Source organism: Rosa rugosa, chromosome 5, assembly GCF_958449725.1.
Source record: "Rosa rugosa chromosome 5, drRosRugo1.1, whole genome shotgun sequence".
Taxonomy (NCBI): Eukaryota; Viridiplantae; Streptophyta; class Magnoliopsida; order Rosales; family Rosaceae; genus Rosa; species Rosa rugosa.
The window spans coordinates 52,659,766-52,681,657 of NC_084824.1; the positions used below are offsets into that span (position 1 = coordinate 52,659,766).

Here is a 21,892-nt window from a genome sequence, read left to right on the forward strand (position 1 = left end):
GCCTAGTCTGGCTCGCGTACAACCTGTTTGGCTCTAAAACCAGTTCGAGTAGCAAGCAGTCTCTTTTGAGCGTGCGCAGGCGTGCCAGCACCGTGGGGTGTAGTCGTTGAGGAGTCCCTTGACTTGACTTCTTCTCAAACGATGTGGACGAGGAGAGCACCAACCCCGTCACAATGTTCTTTTCTCTGCCTTTCGGGAAATGACTTCTTGCCTTACGGATAATGGATTGTGTTGTGATCTCTTGCATCACCGAGTCAATACTTAACGTTGTAGGTTAAGCAGAGCAACCACTGGGAAGTAGGAGAAAGCACGAGTTTGCTAAAGCGTGATTTTAGCTTCGCTGGGTTGCGAGGGCGTTACCCTTGCTTCGCTGGTTTGCAATTAGGTTGCGGGTAGGTTTACTCCGGAGAGGCTTTGATAATCGTTGAGATTGATTGGAGAGTTGTTTGTTGTTTGTCCTTGAGCCCTGATATTTATATTGTAGGGTTTCGACTGTTCCTTACCATAGAAGGATTATTGATTGAAGTTTCCTATTCAATCTCCGCTACTTGATTCCTATAAGGGCTCGTTTTCCTAATGGATCTCTGAATGAGTGAAGCTGTAACTCAAACCCAAGCATGCTTAATTTTGGGCCGCAGGTATCGGCCCGCTACGCTAAATCCCCTAAAGGGATCTTGCCACAAATACTTTTGGACTCAAACACAACCTAATGGTCTGGATAAATACGTACGGAAAGAAAGAATCAAAGACAACAATCATGCATGGAAGGGTCTACTGTGTTATGTCACTTATGTGCAAGAATCCACACACACACACAGAAAGCAGTGCCAGCCTACTGCCTAACCAGTCTGCTACTGCTAGCCCCACAACTCATCCAAAGATGGGATGACAAGCTTCGACAGTTCAAATACGTACGAAGACGAAAAAAATGAAGAACGTAGGACAATAATATATGAGGCCCCGTAGCAATCGCTAATAATTCAAAGCAAAAATTAATTGATTATTTGACTTTGCACCAAAAGATTGGGCATGATACACACACACATTAATGTAATGTGGTTTGTGCATGAAAAATTGAAAACAGTATAAATGATTTTATATTACAGTGGTGCAAGTATGTAATGTAGATGGAAATTCAGTTTTCCGATCTTCTTTTATTTTTTCCACATTGTATTTTGACCGGGAAGGTTTTGTGTCCCCCTCTTTCGGTATTTTTAACTTTTTAATTACTAAAAAAATTTCGATAAGGATACGGGCATTGGATTTTCAGTGTATGGTAGCAATTTTTTCATTGAGACAGAGAGTGAGATTAGCTGCATCTGTCTTTGAGGAGTTAATATTATTAAAATGAGATCAAACACTTTAAATATTTGAGTTCAAATGTTCGAATAAATCAAATATATAAGATATAGAATTATGTTTGAATAGCGAAATATTAAAAATTACTCTTTATTTACTCAGGAAACTAAAATTTCAAGTAGGTTTTTTGTCACGCCCCGAATTTTGAATAATAAATTCAAATCCGAAACATGAATAATTACAATTACAAAATCCAAATCTCGAAACTTCGAGTTCATTATTACAATTCACTCTCACAAGCAATATTGTAAAGCTCAAATGAGCATAACACACCTCACAACGTACAATTGCTGTAAAACTCTAACAATTGCTCTAACCGCACGATCACCGTCCTGGTTCTCCTGTCCTGTAGGATTACCCGCTACACAATTTGAATAGTGTACCGGGAGTTGCAACAACACAAAACCCGGTAAGCTTTTGACAGCTCGTATGAGTAAACAAGAATGAACTGTTGATTTAATAAAATACATTTCCTTTAACTCAAGTATAGAAATGTAGAAACATCACAATTACAATGATCACCACAAAACCACTTCACTTTCTCACTCTCATATATATATAAATATATATATATATAAATATTATACACTTATGAGTCACTCCCCGTTACCCTCATAAGGTCACTCAACATTTGGCAGACAGACTAGAGCTCTAACTGATCGTTTCCACCTACCCGGCGCGAGGGCGTGGTTCACGATTTAATGCTATTAGTTTCCACCTACCCGGTACAAGGGCGTGGTTCACTAATAGATGCCATGGTCACCCCCGTGACCTATTGATCTCCACAGATCAATATATCTCAACAAATCAACAATTTATTGTTTCTCAACAATAAATTTAATACCTCTCACAATATTGTTGCTTTTCAACAATAAACTCAACACAACCATAACAGTACATAATATCTCACAATTTCAACAATACATATTATTTCACATAAATAATATATATATAGATAGACATTCACACAGGAATGCCCATTAATACCAACTATAGCTCACACAATGACGACAAAAAATAAATTAATTAAAAGTACTCGGTTCGTAATATGAACCACGTGAGGTTTACTCACCTCGATAATCCCGCTGCGTCTTCAATTCCGCTCAAAATACGATCCACAATCGTCCACTAACTCAAACCGTCAATCACCTAGTCAGATACGATCTTAACTTAGCAATCATTCATAAACCACACATATACGGAAATCCAACGGTTGGATTCTAATTTAATGATGATCCAACGGCCAGATCGAATTTATATGATGATCCAACGGTCGGATCCTCACGGATCGCCCTTAGGATCATCCTCCAAAATTATCACGAAGATCCAACGGTCAGATCTTCTTGAATCACTCTAACAAACATCTCCTCAAAATTATACGAAAATCCGACGGTTAGATTCTCACGAATCGCCTTCCGAATCACTATTTCACAATTATACGAAGATCCAACGGTCGGATCTTCGCCCATGACCACACAAAGCCACTGGGACAGTCATAAGATCAACATAACAAAACTACAAGTCCATCGGACGGTCTGATCTTCACAGATCACAAATCGAACGATCGAAATCGATCGAAACTTAAAAATTCATAACTTAATCATACGATATCCAAAAATTATGAATTATATATGCAAACGATCGTATCGACACGTAGAACACAAAAATGGACAGAAACTGTCCTTGGGGGTGGCCGGAGGTCGCCGGAAACCACCATCACAGTGGCGGCACCGCCACCCATCCAAAGTCAAAATTAGACAAAACTCCCAACACGAAAGTTCTTCATCTTAACTCGAATTGAAACTTTCATAACTACACCAAAGTCAGATTATAAGCCAAAAAGTAGAATTTTACCTTATAAGGTTTGAAACCCGAAGAACCCTAGTTTTGAATTCGTTCCAATTCGATCTCCACAGATGAAATCGATGCAATCCACCTTAGGGGAAATGATCTACATCCTCAGAAGTACAGAATCCTCTCAAGAATCACGGCAAAAGGTGGCCGGAGGAGGGAGAACGACGGTGGGGAAAGGAGGTGATTTCCAGCTCGACTGCACCGTGTTCTTCGACTTGTAGCGGCTACCACGTTGGTTATTTCCCCTCGATGTCTTCTACAAAGTTGTAATATAGCTCAGGCCCAGCAAAATCCCTTTTGGAATCAACTCGATTCGAGGTTGGATGAGAGAGATATCGGCCGGTGAAGGAAGAGCAGCATCGGGCGAATTCCAGCTCGAGCTGTGCAGCTTCTCGGCCTCCTAGCACCTTCCATGGTTCTTTTCTCACTTTGATGTCTTCTAGGAAGTTTTAACTGACTTCAAGGCGAATGAAAATACTTTTGGAATCAAGTCGATCGGAGGTCTGTGGAGGGAGATATGGCCGGTGGAAGAGAGAGGAACAAATCTGGGCTCGGGAGAGAATTAGGGAGAAAATATAGGTTTCTGAAATTTCTGTCCTCCAATGCAATTTCCGGAACTTTTTTTTGTATTTATAGAATTTTCCCGATTTTCAATCGCTTATAACTTTCTCATACGAACTCCGATTTTCGCATTCCATATGTCCACGAACTCGTATCGACGCGCTCTACAACTTTCATGAATGAAGTTTTCCCAAATTCCCAATGTATAAAAAGTCACTTTTTGAGACCTCCTAAATAACGTTCGTTTTCGAAAATTAATCGTTCGAACTAATTCCATAACTTCTCCAAGCCTCGTACTCGCTCCCACTATCGTGAAATCATTTCTAAAAATCCACGGAAATTAATTTGGATTTTTCGGGGTATTACATTTTTATTCAACATTTTCAGTACAACATCACCATAGTAGGTATAACGCGACCAAACACAACATTAGGCTTCCGAACATCAACATGTACATGCATAATACGTGAAGGGATGACATGCCCTTTATTCTAGCAAAAATATATGATAACATGACATGGTCCAAATAGGTAGTACCGAAAGAGCCATGCAAGACAGCACTTAGTGATGTGCGTTAGGACCATCAATGTGGCAGCACTTGTAACTGATAAAAGTCTCCATACTCCTGTGGCAATCCGGACACTTCATCGTCTGCGGGACCTTTCTGTTAGACCCCGGAATGTCCAGACGGCAGCAAGGTCGACTAGCCTGAATAATCCTCCCATAATAGGCCTTGAAACAAAACTCAAACCCTCTCTCCTTGACATGGTCCTTCCATTTCTCAGAGTCCTCTACCGCCTTCAACACGGAGACACCATGACCTGTGACCAATACAGTCGACCCTTTGCTAAGCACCGCCCATCCACTTTCGTTTTTGTAAGAGAGAAGCTTCTGGATTTCTTGACTGACCGGGTCGACCTGATTGTGGACTTTGGTGAAGAACAGGCTTTCTACAGCGGTCCAGAAGCGGCCCAGAATGCCATGGTCATCTTCTCCTTTGCTGCCTTTTCCGACACAAACCAACTCTATGTGAATCTTTGCTTCCTTGAAGATTGGATCATTTGCAAGGGCAGTGGCTTTCTTAGTAAATTGCTGAATCCATTCGTTGTCTTTACCGCCATAGAAGAAGATGTACTTATCTTCTTTGATCTGTTTGAGGATAACAAATTTAATCTAGTGTCATTGTTCACAACTACTTTTTCCTCAACTGATGTGTCATTGTTTCATTATTCAATAAATATGGTCTTTCAATAATGTAGATGTAGTGAAACTGTATCAATAATGGAGATGACTTCTAGTTCCGTGCAGTAGATCTATTGATCGTGAATATGTGTGCCACTAGTCGTCCTACCATTTCATGGAGTTAGTTCATTAATGTGATGTGTTGATGCAGTAAATCAGTAATGCACTGTGAGGTGAAAAGTAATATAGGTAACTCGTGAGTTTATATATGCACTTTGATCAGTTAAGGAGAAATACGTACCCAAGCTGGCACAGATGGGTGAATTCCATCAACTACAAAGGCAACCCATTTATTTCCATGAGAATGTGACAGTTCTTTTTCGGTTGTCTCTGTGAAAGGGAAGGCCTTGACTCCCCATACCCGAATCATGTGGAGAGCGTTAGGGTGTTCGACCTTTCCTTGCGGGTTCATCACCACCAATGCAGGCTTACCCTTGAAGTTCCACTCCTCCTTGATGAACTTGATGCCTGCTATAGGTCCAGAGTACTGCACCGTAAACCACGGCATCTTGTTCTTTAGGATATCAAACTTCTTTCTCAGGTCATCAGTCCATTGCTCCACAATTGGTATCCAGACAATCTTATACTGACTGTCTTTCTTTGTGAACTCATGGATCGGTTTTAGAATCGAAATGTCGTCATCCGTAATGTCTAGGCTGGAAATGAATAATAGCACATTCTTTCTCCTTAGGATGTCGATGTTAACCTGTTAACCCAATTAGGCACGATTAAACTTCACTATATATAGTAGTAACAATTTGTAGAGAAGTGATGTCACTAGAGATGATTTGCAGACCATTTGTTTAGTGGAACCATCAATGAGTGGCTGGACATTATCCTTTGTAAATATCAAACCCTTAAAAACTTCCACAATTTCAGTAGGTGTTCGGAACATTTTTATGAGCCTTTTGTAAATCTCTGCCTCCTCTGCATTAAATAGCAATAATATATAATGCTTCAGATTTCATTTCTAAGAGTGCAACATATAGAATGTAAACCTCAACTAATTAAAACAAGTAACCCACCAATTTGTTTTCTGCAAACTATTAGCTGTATCTTGAGCTTGTTAAGGACATAGTGGATTTTTTGAGAATAGGAAGATAGATCATATTCCTTATCCCTGAAAAACAATGCACGGTAAATATCATAAATTAGTATACAAGTTCAATCTCCAACAACAATGCGTGTCAGCCTATGTCCGTTGTAAATGTATGCGAAACTAATTCTGCAAAACGATGGAGAGAAGAACTTACTCATCACTAGTGAGTATAGTGATCTTAGTGGTACAAGCCACAACAGTCATGATAGTCCAATAGACATCCACTGGAATATGATCCAATGCTATCGACAAACCGGGGACATCTTTTGGGTCATAAATGGAAAGCTTGTTGAACTGGTCGATGCATTCAATCACTTGTAATGTGGCCTTGATCAGATTGTTAAGCTCAAGTATAGATTGCCTGCGCTTGGGCAGCTCCAAAGGCTTGAGGAGAACAGGGACTCGTTTGAGAATTGCAATTGATTTGGCAAGGTAGTCTGATTCGCGAAGCTGTGCAAGGAGCCAGAATTCACCATATTCCATAGCAAAAGCTGCTAGGGTCAGTGATGCCTTTGCTTCCCATGAATACTTTGAGAGCTTGTTGAGTATTGCCAGTGTTGTCTTGTGGGCGATTTCCTCACCAGGAGGCTTGCATTGCATCTGAAATTAGAGGAAGTTTCAATATGAGAATGTAACGAGCAATTAATAACAATTAATTTGGATATTTTTTTTTTGGTTGGTATATATTGACCTCGCAGGAGATTCCCTTAAGTGTACACATAATGGTACACTGAAGCTGGCTTTGGGGGTCTTCTCCTCTATGTTTTCCACATGCACTTGGGTACCCTGCAACAACCACAAGAAGGTAGAAGTCACCACCAAAAACAAAACAAAAAAAAACAAAAAGCAGTTTCTAGCAGACAAAAAAAATCATTGGTCATCTTGCATAGATATATAATGTATGCAAAAGAATGACCGAAACATATATAATGTGTTGTTACAAATTGAAACTTCACTAGATTGTAAGTAATAATCACAAAATATATATGTACCAGCACAATTTTGTCAACAGTTTGGGTTGCACGCTTAAGGATGTTCTCAACAATGATGAAAAGAGAATCGTCATCAAAGGAGTCATGAGCATGGACATGAGTAGTGTAAATTTCTTCCAGGATCTTCTTGTCAGACATGGCAAACAGGCTAAGCTCCCCAGCAATGGTTTCCTGAGTAGTGTGGATTACTGAGGCCACCTTGGTAACCACATTGTTTGCTAGGCCTAGCATGATGATGATGGCTTAAGGGCAGGGATCGGATGGAGAGAACAAGGCTAACTTATGGCTTGTGTTTGCTGTTGGTGACTCGGTGCTTCTGCTCTTGCAACATGCTTCCCCTATTTATAGCCATAATGTAGCTTTGTATGGTAGTACGAGTGGGCTCCGTTTCTACATGATCATTGAAAATACAAGGACAGAATATGATTTTCTGGAAAACGGGGATTGCAGTGCACTGATCAATCCTTACTGGGCAGCAGAAACCAAAATAACAAACAACACCAGATTTTGGTTACGCAGTGAAAACCTCAAGTATGAGATTAAAAACACTGCGGGGCTCTTACTCTTGAGAACCCAAAATAAAGATCATCATATTGAAAAGGATATGTTCTTTTACAAACTTTGAATAGCACTAGCTCGGCTATAAGATTCACACAAAATCTAATACAAAGTTTGTCTTCCTTCTAGAACTCCTTCACTTGAACGATCTTCAAATCTTGTTCTTCTTTCTTCACAGTCACCCTACTGATCTCGAGAGAGTATTATGCATATGAGATTATGATCACAAACACTTATACAAGGACCAAGTGTTTTGACTCTATGTGAAGACACAAACTCAAACAACCATGCAAGACTCAAACCAAAAATTCTTGCGTCTCTCAGAGTGGTCTTTTGCCGAGTATATTCCTGCAATATATATTCAACCAGCGGCCACCACTCAAAACCCAACAGAAACAACCCTAATAGACTCCTAATAGGAAAGGATCTTGGTGATTGAATATTGACCAAATAAAATATCAAGTCCTAGAAAACTTAGGATTACAATACACCACATTAATAACCAAGGGAATATCTTTTCTAAATGAATAAGCATTGAACCAAGATATTTTCCCTTAACAACATATCATTTTGTATGGGAATGCCAATATGACAAAAAACTTGTACCAACAATCTCCCCCTTTGGCATTCCTATACAAAACAACTTTACCGTATGAAAACTCCCCCTCAATAGGTACTTGAGAACTTTCCCTTGTGAACACACCTGTCAATCCTGAAACACTTATCACACACACATTGTGAAAATACACAAGATAGAATAATGATATCACAGTTATGAATCTGCTTTCTCCCCCTTTTTGAATAGGAATGACAAAGGTAACTTATGTAGCGGAAGCGATGTAGAAGGATCACAAATAGATGGTGCACAATAGACACTAGCCCAAGTCGAATCAATCAGAGGAAGATAGTCCAAGTATTAATACGCCCCCTAAGTGTAATCATGTTATGAAAGATGCAAGAATGAAATGCAAACACACAATGAGTGGGTTGTATCCAAATGCTAAGAACAGATTTAATTCGCATAGCTTTTCCAACAAGAGCAATACCACTTAACCATAAACAAGAGTGCAATAAAATAAGTTCACACGAGTGAATTGATTCCGACAATCACAAGGTAAGATAGAGTGTGGTCGAGTATTCTATACCTCTTGTTGTGAAGAGTGAACATATCTCAAGATGGGGTGTGTAATATTTGTGGAAACCTGAAAAGCAAAGCTCACATACGAAACACATCTAAGCACATAAACTTTATTCCCCCTTATAACACCGTGTGGGCATGATTTATAATTTTTCTTTTTGCCTTTCACACAACATAACTATTTTTTTTTTTTTTTTTGTTAAGAAAACTACGACCCATGTAACGAGTATTATGCCAGCAGCTCCCAAGTCAGATGACTTTAGGGTACTAGATGTAACAAGGACATCCCAAAGAGCACATCTACTCGAGTCAATAGTTTCACAATCCACCGGGGTGACCAAACCATTCCCGTTTCTTCCCAATCCTCATATCGTTTGTCACGACCAAGGCCTGTTTACTTTGAGAATAGCCTGGCCATGCTCCATTAACCAACTACATTTTTTTTTTTTTTTTTTTTTTATATCAAGGAGCAACCAACAAGAGTAATTTCGTACATGAGCAATGAGAACAAGCTAACCATCAATTAAGACTTACCACCACTTCGAGTATGTGTGCATGTGAGGTTTCAAGATTGTAGAGAATATGTTGTTCAAGCTCACAATTACAGAGTGACGCAAAAGCAAATTCAAAACGTGCTAGGCACCTTATTGCACACAGATTTAAAGAAAAGAGTATGGCCCTTGTCAATCTAAGTACAAAATAATCTATCAGACACTCGGGGATACAAACCACTATTTTTCAATTCTAAATTTCCAGAAACTGAACCTAACAATGCAGAGACATAAAGAAAATGCACCTATACTATCATGAAGACATACACCATGAATGCATGCAAAATGGATCAAATGAAGTGAGAGTATCAATACTTAGAGCATCCACCAACGGTGCTTCTAAGTGATTCAAATTGAGGTATGTCTAAAGGCCTAGTAAACAAATTAGCCAATTTGTGATCAGTAGGAACAAAAGCACGCTCAAGCATATTGTCAAGATTATCCATATGAGTAGAAAAACGATTATTTGAACCTTTTTTAATCCAGATTTGCTTCTGCTTCGTTTTTGGTTCCAGATTCACTGGGATTGAAGCCAGCTTTGCAATCCTGGCGATCAGATTCAGACCCTCTTTCAACTCAGCTTGCAGCAAGGCATGTGAGTTAATACCCATCGTTTTCCTCTGATTTTGAGTAACCCTGCGAAGCATATTGCACCTAGGACGTATGTGTCCTAATTTTCCACAATAATGACAAGTAGGAACAAAGTTTTTGGAGTTGTGAATATACCTGGGCTGACAAAGTTTGTCAGGACTTACCTGAGCAACCTTTTTATAGGTTTGAAGGTCCAATTTACGTTCTGGTCTTTTGGGCAATTTGGGACCAAAATCAATGTCTTCTGAAGCATGTGATTGACGCAGCGAATTTTCACCTTCCACACCTTTTACAAAGGTCAAAGGCTTGCACGACTCACCTTCAAACCCTAACCCTTCTTTGTTGCCGTGAGTTTTACCAAATCCTATCATCTTGGAGACCTTTTCAGATCCAATGGAGAATTTGTTGAAGCTTTCCTTGACTTTAAACAACTCATCCTGCAATTTCTCATTTTCAAGGGTTAGTGAAACATTCAAAGTGGATTGAGCCTTGACTTCAACCTGCAAAATTTTGATTTTGTTTATAAGCTCATCATGCTCCTTGTCCCAATTTTGAGATTTGACCTCACCCTGCAAAACTTTAATCTTATCATCAAGGTCAGTACGTTCTTCTTCCCATTCTTTTAAAGAATCATCAAATTTTTGCTCAATTTTCATCTTTTCCACTCTTAAAGAATCAATTTCTTCTTCAAGTTTTTTATTTTTTTGAAGAACAATTTTGGAAGCATTGTACAATTGCTTACACTTTTCATTTGTTTCTTCATCAAGGGTATCATCTTCCAAGTCAGAACCATCAGAAAAATCAATATTAAGAGAAGAAGAAAGAGCAAGATTTACCTCTTCATCCTCAGATTGAGAGCCTTCATCACTATCAATCCAAGTAGATTTTAGAGCCTTGTTTCCACGCAAATTATACCTTTTATTGCCACAATCGGCAGCAAGGTGACCAATTCCACCACACTCAAAGCATTTAGGTTTGTTAGACAAAATTTTCGAAGAGTTTCCAAAGGATTTGTTTTTTTAAATTTTTTTAAACTCTTTTGTCAACAAAGCTAAATCCACAGAATCATCAACAATATAATCTTTCTTTTTAACAGAAGAGAAAGCAATATTTTTTACCTTTTTCTCGGGCTTGATCCTCATCTCAAAGGTTTTGAGATTACCTATCAGTTCGTCAAGAGAATAGGTGTCCAGGTCATGAGTCTCCTCTATGGCAATTTGCTTGGCTTGAAATTTTGAAGGAAGAGCCCTGAGAAATTTCTTGACTATTCGGTGCTCCTCAAATGGATCATCAAGGCTACGGCATTGAGAAGTCGAGCGTGAAAATCATCAATATGAGTCATCTTCCCCCATGGTCATGTTCTCAAATTCCAATATGAGTCTTTGAAGCTTCTGACCTCTAACCTTCTTGTTTCCCTCATAAGTAACCTGAAGTAGATCCCAAGCTTGTTTGGCTGTGTGACAGTGGCTAATTCTCATCCTCTCCTTCTTGGACAAAGCTGTGAATAGTGAATTCCTTGCCTTAAAGTCACAAGTTCTATCACGAACTTCCTCTTCTGTCCATTCCTTCCTAGGTTTGAGAACCCTTGCAGAGGACCCTTCTACTTTCTTTGATTCTTCTGCCTTGGTTGGGTGTTCCCATCCATTCTCAACTATATTCCACATGTTTTCATCTTGAGAGTAGAGAAAAGCCCCCATCATAATCTTCCATTATGAATAGTCTTCACCATCAAACAAAGGCGGGCAATTTATAGAACTAGAGGCTCTGTTATATTCACGTTCCATCCTTGACCACGGATCAACTAAAAAAGCTTTAGAACCTGCTCTGATGCCAAGTGAAAATACAAGGACAGAATATGATTTTCTGGAAAATGGGGATTGCAGTGCACTGATCAATCCTTACTGGGCAGCAGAAACCAAAATAACAAACAACACCAGATTTTGGTTACGCAGTGAAAACCTCAAGTATGAGATTAAAAACACTGCGGGGCTCTTACTCTTGAGAACCCAAAATAAAGATCATCATATTGAAAAGGATATGTTCTTTTACAAACTTTGAATAGCACTAGCTCGGCTATAAGATTCACACAAAATCTAATACAAAGTTTGTCTTCCTTCTAGAACTCCTTCACTTGAACGATCTTCAAATCTTGTTCTTCTTTCTTCACAGTCACCCTACTGATCTCGAGAGAGTATTATGCATATGAGATTATGATCACAAACACTTATACAAGGACCAAGTGTTTTGACTCTATGTGAAGACACAAACTCAAACAACCATGCAAGACTCAAACCAAAAATTCTTGCGTCTCTCAGAGTGGTCTTTTGCCGAGTATATTCCTGCAATATATATTCAACCAGCGGCCACCACTCAAAACCCAACAGAAACAACCCTAATAGACTCCTAATAGGAAAGGATCTTGGTGATTGAATATTGACCAAATAAAATATCAAGTCCTAGAAAACTTAGGATTACAATACACCACATTAATAACCAAGGGAATATCTTTTCTAAATGAATAAGCATTGAACCAAGATATTTTCCCTTAACAACATATCATTTTGTATGGGAATGCCAATATGACAAAAAACTTGTACCAACAATCTCCCCCTTTGGCATTCCTATACAAAACAACTTTACCGTATGAAAACTCCCCCTCAATAGGTACTTGAGAACTTTCCCTTGTGAACACACCTGTCAATCCTGAAACACTTATCACACACACATTGTGAAAATACACAAGATAGAATAATGATATCACAGTTATGAATCTGCTTTCTCCCCCTTTTTGAATAGGAAGGACAAAGGTAACTTATGTAGCGGAAGCGATGTAGAAGGATCACAAATAGATGGTGCACAATAGACACTAGCCCAAGTCGAATCAATCAGAGGAAGATAGTCCAAGTATTAATACGCCCCCTAAGTGTAATCATGTTATGAAAGATGCAAGAATGAAATGCAAACACACAATGAGTGGGTTGTATCCAAATGCTAAGAACAGATTTAATTCGCATAGCTTTTCCAACAAGAGCAATACCACTTAACCATAAACAAGAGTGCAATAAAATAAGTTCACACGAGTGAATTGATTCCGACAATCACAAGGTAAGATAGAGTGTGGTCGAGTATTCTATACCTCTTGTTGTGAAGAGTGAACATATCTCAAGATGGGGTGTGTAATATTTGTGGAAACCTGAAAAGCAAAGCTCACATACGAAACACATCTAAGCACATAAACTTTATTCCCCCTTATAACACCGTGTGGGCATGATTTATAATTTTTCTTTTTGCCTTTCACACAACATAACTATTTTTTTTTTTTTTTTTTGTTAAGAAAACTACGACCCATGTAACGAGTATTATGCCAGCAGCTCCCAAGTCAGATGACTTTAGGGTACTAGATGTAACAAGGACATCCCAAAGAGCACATCTACTCGAGTCAATAGTTTCACAATCCACCGGGGTGACCAAACCATTCCCGTTTCTTCCCAATCCTCATATCGTTTGTCACGACCAAGGCCTGTTTACTTTGAGAATAGCCTGGCCATGCTCCATTAACCAACTACATTTTTTTTTTTTTTTTTTTTTATATCAAGGAGCAACCAACAAGAGTAATTTCGTACATGAGCAATGAGAACAAGCTAACCATCAATTAAGACTTACCACCACTTCGAGTATGTGTGCATGTGAGGTTTCAAGATTGTAGAGAATATGTTGTTCAAGCTCACAATTACAGAGTGACGCAAAAGCAAATTCAAAACGTGCTAGGCACCTTATTGCACACAGATTTAAAGAAAAGAGTATGGCCCTTGTCAATCTAAGTACAAAATAATCTATCAGACACTCGGGGATACAAACCACTATTTTTCAATTCTAAATTTCCAGAAACTGAACCTAACAATGCAGAGACATAAAGAAAATGCACCTATACTATCATGAAGACATACACCATGAATGCATGCAAAATGGATCAAATGAAGTGAGAGTATCAATACTTAGAGCATCCACCAACGGTGCTTCTAAGTGATTCAAATTGAGGTATGTCTAAAGGCCTAGTAAACAAATTAGCCAATTTGTGATCAGTAGGAACAAAAGCACGCTCAAGCATATTGTCAAGATTATCCATATGAGTAGAAAAACGATTATTTGAACCTTTTTTAATCCAGATTTGCTTCTGCTTCGTTTTTGGTTCCAGATTCACTGGGATTGAAGCCAGCTTTGCAATCCTGGCGATCAGATTCAGACCCTCTTTCAACTCAGCTTGCAGCAAGGCATGTGAGTTAATACCCATCGTTTTCCTCTGATTTTGAGTAACCCTGCGAAGCATATTGCACCTAGGACGTATGTGTCCTAATTTTCCACAATAATGACAAGTAGGAACAAAGTTTTTGGAGTTGTGAATATACCTGGGCTGACAAAGTTTGTCAGGACTTACCTGAGCAACCTTTTTATAGGTTTGAAGGTCCAATTTACGTTCTGGTCTTTTGGGCAATTTGGGACCAAAATCAATGTCTTCTGAAGCATGTGATTGACGCAGCGAATTTTCACCTTCCACACCTTTTACAAAGGTCAAAGGCTTGCACGACTCACCTTCAAACCCTAACCCTTCTTTGTTGCCGTGAGTTTTACCAAATCCTATCATCTTGGAGACCTTTTCAGATCCAATGGAGAATTTGTTGAAGCTTTCCTTGACTTTAAACAACTCATCCTGCAATTTCTCATTTTCAAGGGTTAGTGAAACATTCAAAGTGGATTGAGCCTTGACTTCAACCTGCAAAATTTTGATTTTGTTTATAAGCTCATCATGCTCCTTGTCCCAATTTTGAGATTTGACCTCACCCTGCAAAACTTTAATCTTATCATCAAGGTCAGTACGTTCTTCTTCCCATTCTTTTAAAGAATCATCAAATTTTTGCTCAATTTTCATCTTTTCCACTCTTAAAGAATCAATTTCTTCTTCAAGTTTTTTATTTTTTTGAAGAACAATTTTGGAAGCATTGTACAATTGCTTACACTTTTCATTTGTTTCTTCATCAAGGGTATCATCTTCCAAGTCAGAACCATCAGAAAAATCAATATTAAGAGAAGAAGAAAGAGCAAGATTTACCTCTTCATCCTCAGATTGAGAGCCTTCATCACTATCAATCCAAGTAGATTTTAGAGCCTTGTTTCCACGCAAATTATACCTTTTATTGCCACAATCGGCAGCAAGGTGACCAATTCCACCACACTCAAAGCATTTAGGTTTGTTAGACAAAATTTTCGAAGAGTTTCCAAAGGATTTGTTTTTTTAAATTTTTTTAAACTCTTTTGTCAACAAAGCTAAATCCACAGAATCATCAACAATATAATCTTTCTTTTTAACAGAAGAGAAAGCAATATTTTTTTACCTTTTTCTCGGGCTTGATCCTCATCTCAAAGGTTTTGAGATTACCTATCAGTTCGTCAAGAGAATAGGTGTCCAGGTCATGAGTCTCCTCTATGGCAATTTGCTTGGCTTGAAATTTTGAAGGAAGAGCCCTGAGAAATTTCTTGACTATTCGGTGCTCCTCAAATGGATCATCAAGGCTACGGCATTGGTTTGTCACATTGAGAAGTCGAGCGTGAAAATCATCAATTGATTCATCTTCCCCCATGGTCATGTTCTTAAATTCCAATATGAGTCTTTGAAGCTTCTGACCTCTAACCTTCTTGTTTCCCTCATAAGTAACCTGAAGTAGATCCCAAGCTTGTTTGGCTGTGTGACAGTGGCTAATTCTCATCCTCTCCTTCTTGGACAAAGCTGTGAATAGTGAATTCCTTGCCTTAAAGTCACAAGTTCTATCACGAACTTCCTCTTCTGTCCATTCCTTCCTAGGTTTGAGAACCCTTGCAGAGGACCCTTCTACTTTCTTTGATTCTTCTGCCTTGGTTGGGTGTTCCCATCCATTCTCAACTATATTCCACATGTTTTCATCTTGAGAGTAGAGAAAAGCCCCCATCATAATCTTCCATTGTGAATAGTCTTCACCATCAAACAAAGGCGGGCAATTTATAGAACTAGAGGCTCTGTTATATTCACGTTCCATCCTTGACCACGGATCAACTAAAAAAGCTTTAGAACCTGCTCTGATGCCAAGTGAAAATACAAGGACAGAATATGATTTTCTGGAAAACTGGGATTGCAGTGCACTGATCAATCCTTACTGGGCAGCAGAAACCAAAATAACAAACAACACCAGATTTTGGTTACGCAGTGAAAACCTCAAGTATGAGATTAAAAACACTGCGGGGCTCTTACTCTTGAGAACCCAAAATAAAGATCATCATATTGAAAAGGATATGTTCTTTTACAAACTTTGTATAGCACTAGCTCGGCTATAAGATTCACACAAAATCTAATACAAAGTTTGTCTTCCTTCTAGAACTCCTTCACTTGAACGATCTTCAAATCTTGTTCTTCTTTCTTCACAGTCACCCTACTGATCTCGAGAGAGTATTATGCATATGAGATTATGATCACAAACACTTATACAAGGACCAAGTGTTTTGACTCTATGTGAAGACACAAACTCAAACAACCATGCAAGACTCAAACCAAAAATTCTTGCGTCTCTCAGAGTGGTCTTTTGCCGAGTATATTCCTGCAATATATATTCAACCAGCGGCCACCACTCAAAACCCAACAGAAACAACCCTAATAGACTCCTAATAGGAAAGGATCTTGGTGATTGAATATTGACCAAATAAAATATCAAGTCCTAGAAAACTTAGGATTACAATACACCACGTTAATAACCAAGGGAATATCTTTTCTAAATGAATAAGCATTGAACCAAGATATTTTCCCTTAACAACATATCATTTTGTATGGGAATGCCAATATGACAAAAAACTTATACCAACAATGCCACGTGTAGGTTTTGGATTACCAGATAATTACGCACGTGAATTTAATGGAAGTAAATCCCTCCCTTCAAAGAAGCACCTTGCAGGTACCTGCACTACACCAAAAATGTTATTAGACAACGGCAGAAAACCGTTGTGGGATTTGGAGACCCACCGTTGTAGAGCGAGCCGTTGTCTGATGAAAAATCAGACAACGGTGGAACACAGTTGTGTGATAAACAGCCAGACAACAGGTATGTGTTATAACTGTTGTGTGATAGCTCGGCAGATGCCAAGCGCAGCAGTTGAGGCGCTGTCTTCAGACAACAGTGCCAGTTTTAAGCTGTTGTATGTTAAGTGTATCAGACAACATTTTTTTATTTCTTCTGTTGTCTGATTGATCTTCAAATTTCAGTTCTTGGACTATATCTGTTGTGTGATGAACTTTAGGACAACAGAGTTCAATTGGTTCTGTTGTGTGATTAACTTTTAGGACAACAGAGTTCAATTAATTCTGTTGTCTGAGTATAAATTAGAAGACACTGATTTGTTAAAAACCGATGTGTGATATGATTGATTACAATGAGTTTTTGTCCTATTTTTGTTACCTGATCATTGTGTGATCAGAATTAGGCAAAATTAATGCTCCATTATTACCTAAATAATGGTACGTCTAGATCGTTGATCAATTGGAAAGAAAACACATTGCAAATGCTCAAATGAGTAATCAAACCTATTTCATATATCTCTTAATGTTAAAAGCATTTCCCAAAAGCTGATACAACTACGTAAAACATGCCACATATAGAGTTTGTGCAGGAACTTGGTTTCAATAACCAACACATTGATACAAACTCTTGTCTTCCCACTATTCCAGGAACTTGGTCTGTGCAGCGTGTCAAACCTTTAAAGTTGAAGCGAGTGGTTTGCAATTTCTGTCCAAATGTCCAACCAAAGACACCTCAGCCAAAAAAGCCAGTCCAGAACCTATATACAAACAAATAAGCTTCAGAAAGTTGAAATTCCTTTCTATCCATCAGAACACAACCTTCTGCATGCCATCCAAAAGTGCATATATCCAATTGTTATGCTTATGATTTAAATATTGAAAGTTGCAAGACAAGTTGTCCGAATAGAAGTCATATACATCTCGGAGCTGTATATTAGTCATTTGCTACACTCTTAATATGATTTGACTGATACATGCTAATATATACCAACCAATGTTACTTACAAACTTCGAATCGATATAGTGATCATTTATGTACGAAACAAAAGTGAAATGCATGAGTTCTTTAAAAACAATTAGCCAAAGTCACCACTAGTAATATAAATGTACATACAAGCAAATGCTTTTCTTAAAAATCATATAGAGCTATCACTGAAACTCCTGACTTTAAAAAATATGAATCTGACCTTGTTGAAGAGGATCCCCAAAAACTGCCAGCAACAAATAGTCCCATGTGATATTAACAATAAATTAGTTTTCAAAGCTGTGACCATCTTTAATAACACATTAGAAAACCAAGTACAAGTCTTCCAGCATATTGATCATGAAAAAACAGATGATTATTTAGCAACATCAACCAATATCTTAGTCACATTACATAGCTATTGTCAATTCAGTATACGGTTAATATCCTACATCATGAATATATAACATTAGTAAAACTAGCAATGAAGTAGCCGTAACAATATTGAAGACATTGCTCAGAGACAACATCCAAAAATAGAATAGGTTAAGGGCATAAATATCTCACACAATCCTATCAACCCTGGGGTAAGATTATATCAAATAAAGATATTAAAGAAAGCATATATTTCATCACATAAACTACACCCTTATTATAGCCAGGGATAGAATTCAAACCAAAAAAAAAAAATACTGAATATCTAATAATTCATGAACTTTTATACATTTTAGAAAGGAGAAATAGCATTACCCTGAAAAACACTCTGCCTTGAGTAAGACTGTAAGGCACATGTCCATATGACAGTGAATCAAAGGAGGACTAAGTGTTGTCTCCCTGAATCCAACATGCCCCTTAGGAACCTATTCAATGATGCCCAAAAAAATACAGAAAGTAATTAGTCATACTATAAGCAACACAGTATTATAATTCCAAAAGGCAAAAAGGAAATTTTAATACCATATATCAACTAGAAACCAACATATTCCCAAAACAGCTGATATTTGACCAACCAATTCTCCCACATTGATATTCGACCTTTTGAGGTTAAAGCTCTCAATGGTGAATCCCATATAAAAATTAACATGTAATAGAATAATATTAAGGCAGCCACAAATACACTAAGGCAGTTCTTTCTGCTTGCATGGACTTCTTGTTAAAATTGAAATAACAAACAAAGGAAGACCCATAATGGGCTCGATGAATGCATTGGTACATACTAATTAGGAGAACTAGCTACTTAAGTAGTAAAACAAACTGAGAGCACCCAACTCAATTCTATCTTAAGTAGTAAAACAATTAACTTAGTAACACCATATTTAAATAAAAAAGCTGTGTGGAAAGAAAAAAGACACAAAACATGAAAACAAGTAATGAAATGTTTCGATAGAATTAACAAATGAATCTGTGAGAGAGAGAGAGAGAGGATTTATAACAGGAAACAAATACATAACTACAAAAGAGAATCAAAGGGGATATGCTGCTACTTACATCTTTATCAATTGGTGAAACTCTCAGCCACATATATTTCACAATTGATAAATCCAACTTACACAAATCCAACATACAGTCAGAGAAACGATAAAGTTTCCATAACTAATCTGAGACGCTATCAATACAAGTATGATCTCAACTTACAATTCAAGCCTCATGCCAAGCTCTTTAAGATACGAGCAACATAAATCGCGCAATTCTGTCTCTTTCTTCCTGCTAATCCCATCCCTCCGAGATGGAGAACAATGTTCTATCTCCTACCTCGTAAAATACCACCCACACATGCGGCACTGTGTTCTTCTTCTGGTGTGCTCATACTATATATAACACAATCTTTTGCCAACTAGTAATTTTCCTGGATAATGAACCATTCAGAAAACATATTCATTATTAAACCTCCCAACTATATATACGTACTATGCCCAACTAACACAGAACAAGGAATTCAAAAACAAAGCCCATTTAATGGAATACCAAGGTGCGGTGCAGATAACTAAATAAAGCACTACACACTTTTGACATCCAAAAGATTGATTCTCAAGAGAAAAGATTTTAAACATTAATCAAGTGGTGATATAAGGAGCTATAAGTTGCTTATAATAAAATAGACTCAACCACCAAAGGAATTAAATTGGAGAGACTTCAAACCGATAGCAGAAAATACTCACCGATTCAAGATTAATAAGAACTTGAGAAAACTAATCAGGTTCAATAAAACCAAACAAAAATCCACACACGCAAACAGAGAAAAAAAGAAGAATATGATTAGGAACTTATGACTAAAACCCAATTCATAAAAGCTACAAAATTGAACCAAAGAATACCGTGTGAGGAACTCTGTCATTTGGGCCATATAGAATTCATTATACTCCAATGTCAATCCCATGACAAAAGGTAAAGCCTCAATCCAATACTTGCGTCCCTAGCAGCCTCAGCGAGCTCACCCACCATGTCACCACCGCCGTTCCTCCACCGGCTGGAGCTCATCCAATAGTTGGTGTACTCAGTGGGCCACAAGCAGAAGCCATCGTAAGTGTTGGCAATCCATCCTCATCGGAAACGTAGGTCCGTAAGTGTTGGCCTGCATCTTGCATCTTCGTCTGAAACCCAGGAACAAGCTTAAAACCCTGGAAAAATTAATCGATTAACAGCATGCCTTCTATTTAAACAAACCGAAACACATAGAGAAAGAGAAGAGGAAACAAGTACCGATTGGTGAGCAGATTCGATTGGGTGAGAGCCAACAAGGTTGCTCTTGACGCTGTTAAGGCCATAACGGAGCTATCGTTCTGGATCCCTCCGATTTCATACTCAATATTCTTGGGTGCCTCCTCCTTCAATTTACCCATCAAACCCCCAAATTGAATACCCTAATTTCAACAGAACGAAAAACCCCCAATTTACCACCTCCAAGAACCCTAATCCAGACTTTTAAAAGATGGTTAGAAGATGGTGAAAGATGGTGGGAAGATGGTGTTTTGATGAGAGACCCATGGTGCTTTGATGATGCTGAGAGAGCTGCTCGAAGAAAGCGAGTTAAGGAAACGGCTATTTTGACAAAGTGTTGAAGTACTAAGGCGGTGAGGTTAGGGTGACGTAGGAGAGGAGCTTGGGGAGGTTGTTGATGTGGGTTCTGGAGCTTCCGAGCTTGGTGGTTTTCTGCTTCTGCTTTTGCTTCTTCGAGAGAATGGAGGCCACAAATTTAGCTTCTGTAGATTTGGAATCCTCTTTCACTGCTGCAAAAATGCATTGAAACAAATCAAATAACAAAAACCAATCGGACCCCGATTCCCTAAATCCCTAAACCCAAATGCGAAAGAGACCAAAGCAGTGAGAGCGTACCGATTAGGGAAGTAGGGCTTCGCTGTAGATGGCTTTCAGCCTCTAGAGCTTCGCTGTTGATGAGGGAGTCCTTCTCCGCCTCTAGAGCTTCGATTTTGTTTTTGCTGCTTCACTGACCTTGCGCTCAGAGCGATGGGGACCCTGCATGGGTAATAAGTTGGAGAGAGCGAGTTAGGGTTTTGATGGTTGACGAAATTTTGGGGTCAAGAGCTGAGGGGTTGATGATTAGAGATCAGGGATGCAGGTTTCAGTGGAGAGATAGTGAAATCCACTGGGCGCTTCGATTGGAACCCCGATTTTCGTTTGAGTCGGACACGGAGGTTGGTTGTGGATGAAGATGAAGGTACTTGTCTTTCGGGGAGAGAAGACGAGTGATGAAGAAATAGTGCTTTGATGGTGATCTGTCTGGGTGTTGGAAATAAACAAAGTGGGAGACAAAAGTCACTAGCCCTAGCCAATTAAGTTGTCAAACGCACCGGTTGTTGGCTATTTTCATTTTGTATTCATGTATCAGACAACATAACTTTGCTATGTGTTGTCTGATTCCGCACACA

The 21,892-nt window shown here is 38.6% G+C and overlaps 2 long non-coding RNA genes and 1 pseudogene across 6 annotated transcripts; all 3 read right to left on the minus strand.

Moving 5' to 3' along the window:
* Window positions 1–1,491: 1,491 nt before the first annotated feature.
* LOC133708542 (uncharacterized) lies at window positions 1,492–3,802 on the minus strand. Its single transcript, XR_009845884.1, has 3 exons — window positions 3,214–3,802; window positions 2,432–2,508; window positions 1,492–1,720 (listed from the first exon to the last, which is right to left on the minus strand). It is a non-coding gene; the product is annotated as an uncharacterized LOC133708542 (long non-coding RNA).
* Window positions 3,803–4,108: 306 nt separating this feature from the next.
* LOC133710320 (protein SIEVE ELEMENT OCCLUSION B-like) lies at window positions 4,109–7,404 on the minus strand (annotated as a pseudogene).
* Window positions 7,405–17,527: 10,123 nt separating this feature from the next.
* On the minus strand, window positions 17,528–21,778 carry LOC133712997 (uncharacterized). 5 transcript variants are annotated; one of them, XR_009847696.1, is made up of 7 exons: window positions 21,339–21,778; window positions 20,706–21,232; window positions 20,321–20,623; window positions 18,963–19,851; window positions 18,756–18,865; window positions 18,229–18,252; window positions 17,528–17,799 (listed from the first exon to the last, which is right to left on the minus strand). It is a non-coding gene; the product is annotated as an uncharacterized LOC133712997 (long non-coding RNA). The 5 variants fall into 5 exon arrangements; XR_009847698.1 differs by having other exon boundaries at window positions 19,494–19,851; window positions 21,339–21,777; XR_009847697.1 differs by having other exon boundaries at window positions 19,641–19,851; window positions 21,339–21,776.
* Window positions 21,779–21,892: the final 114 nt, after the last annotated feature.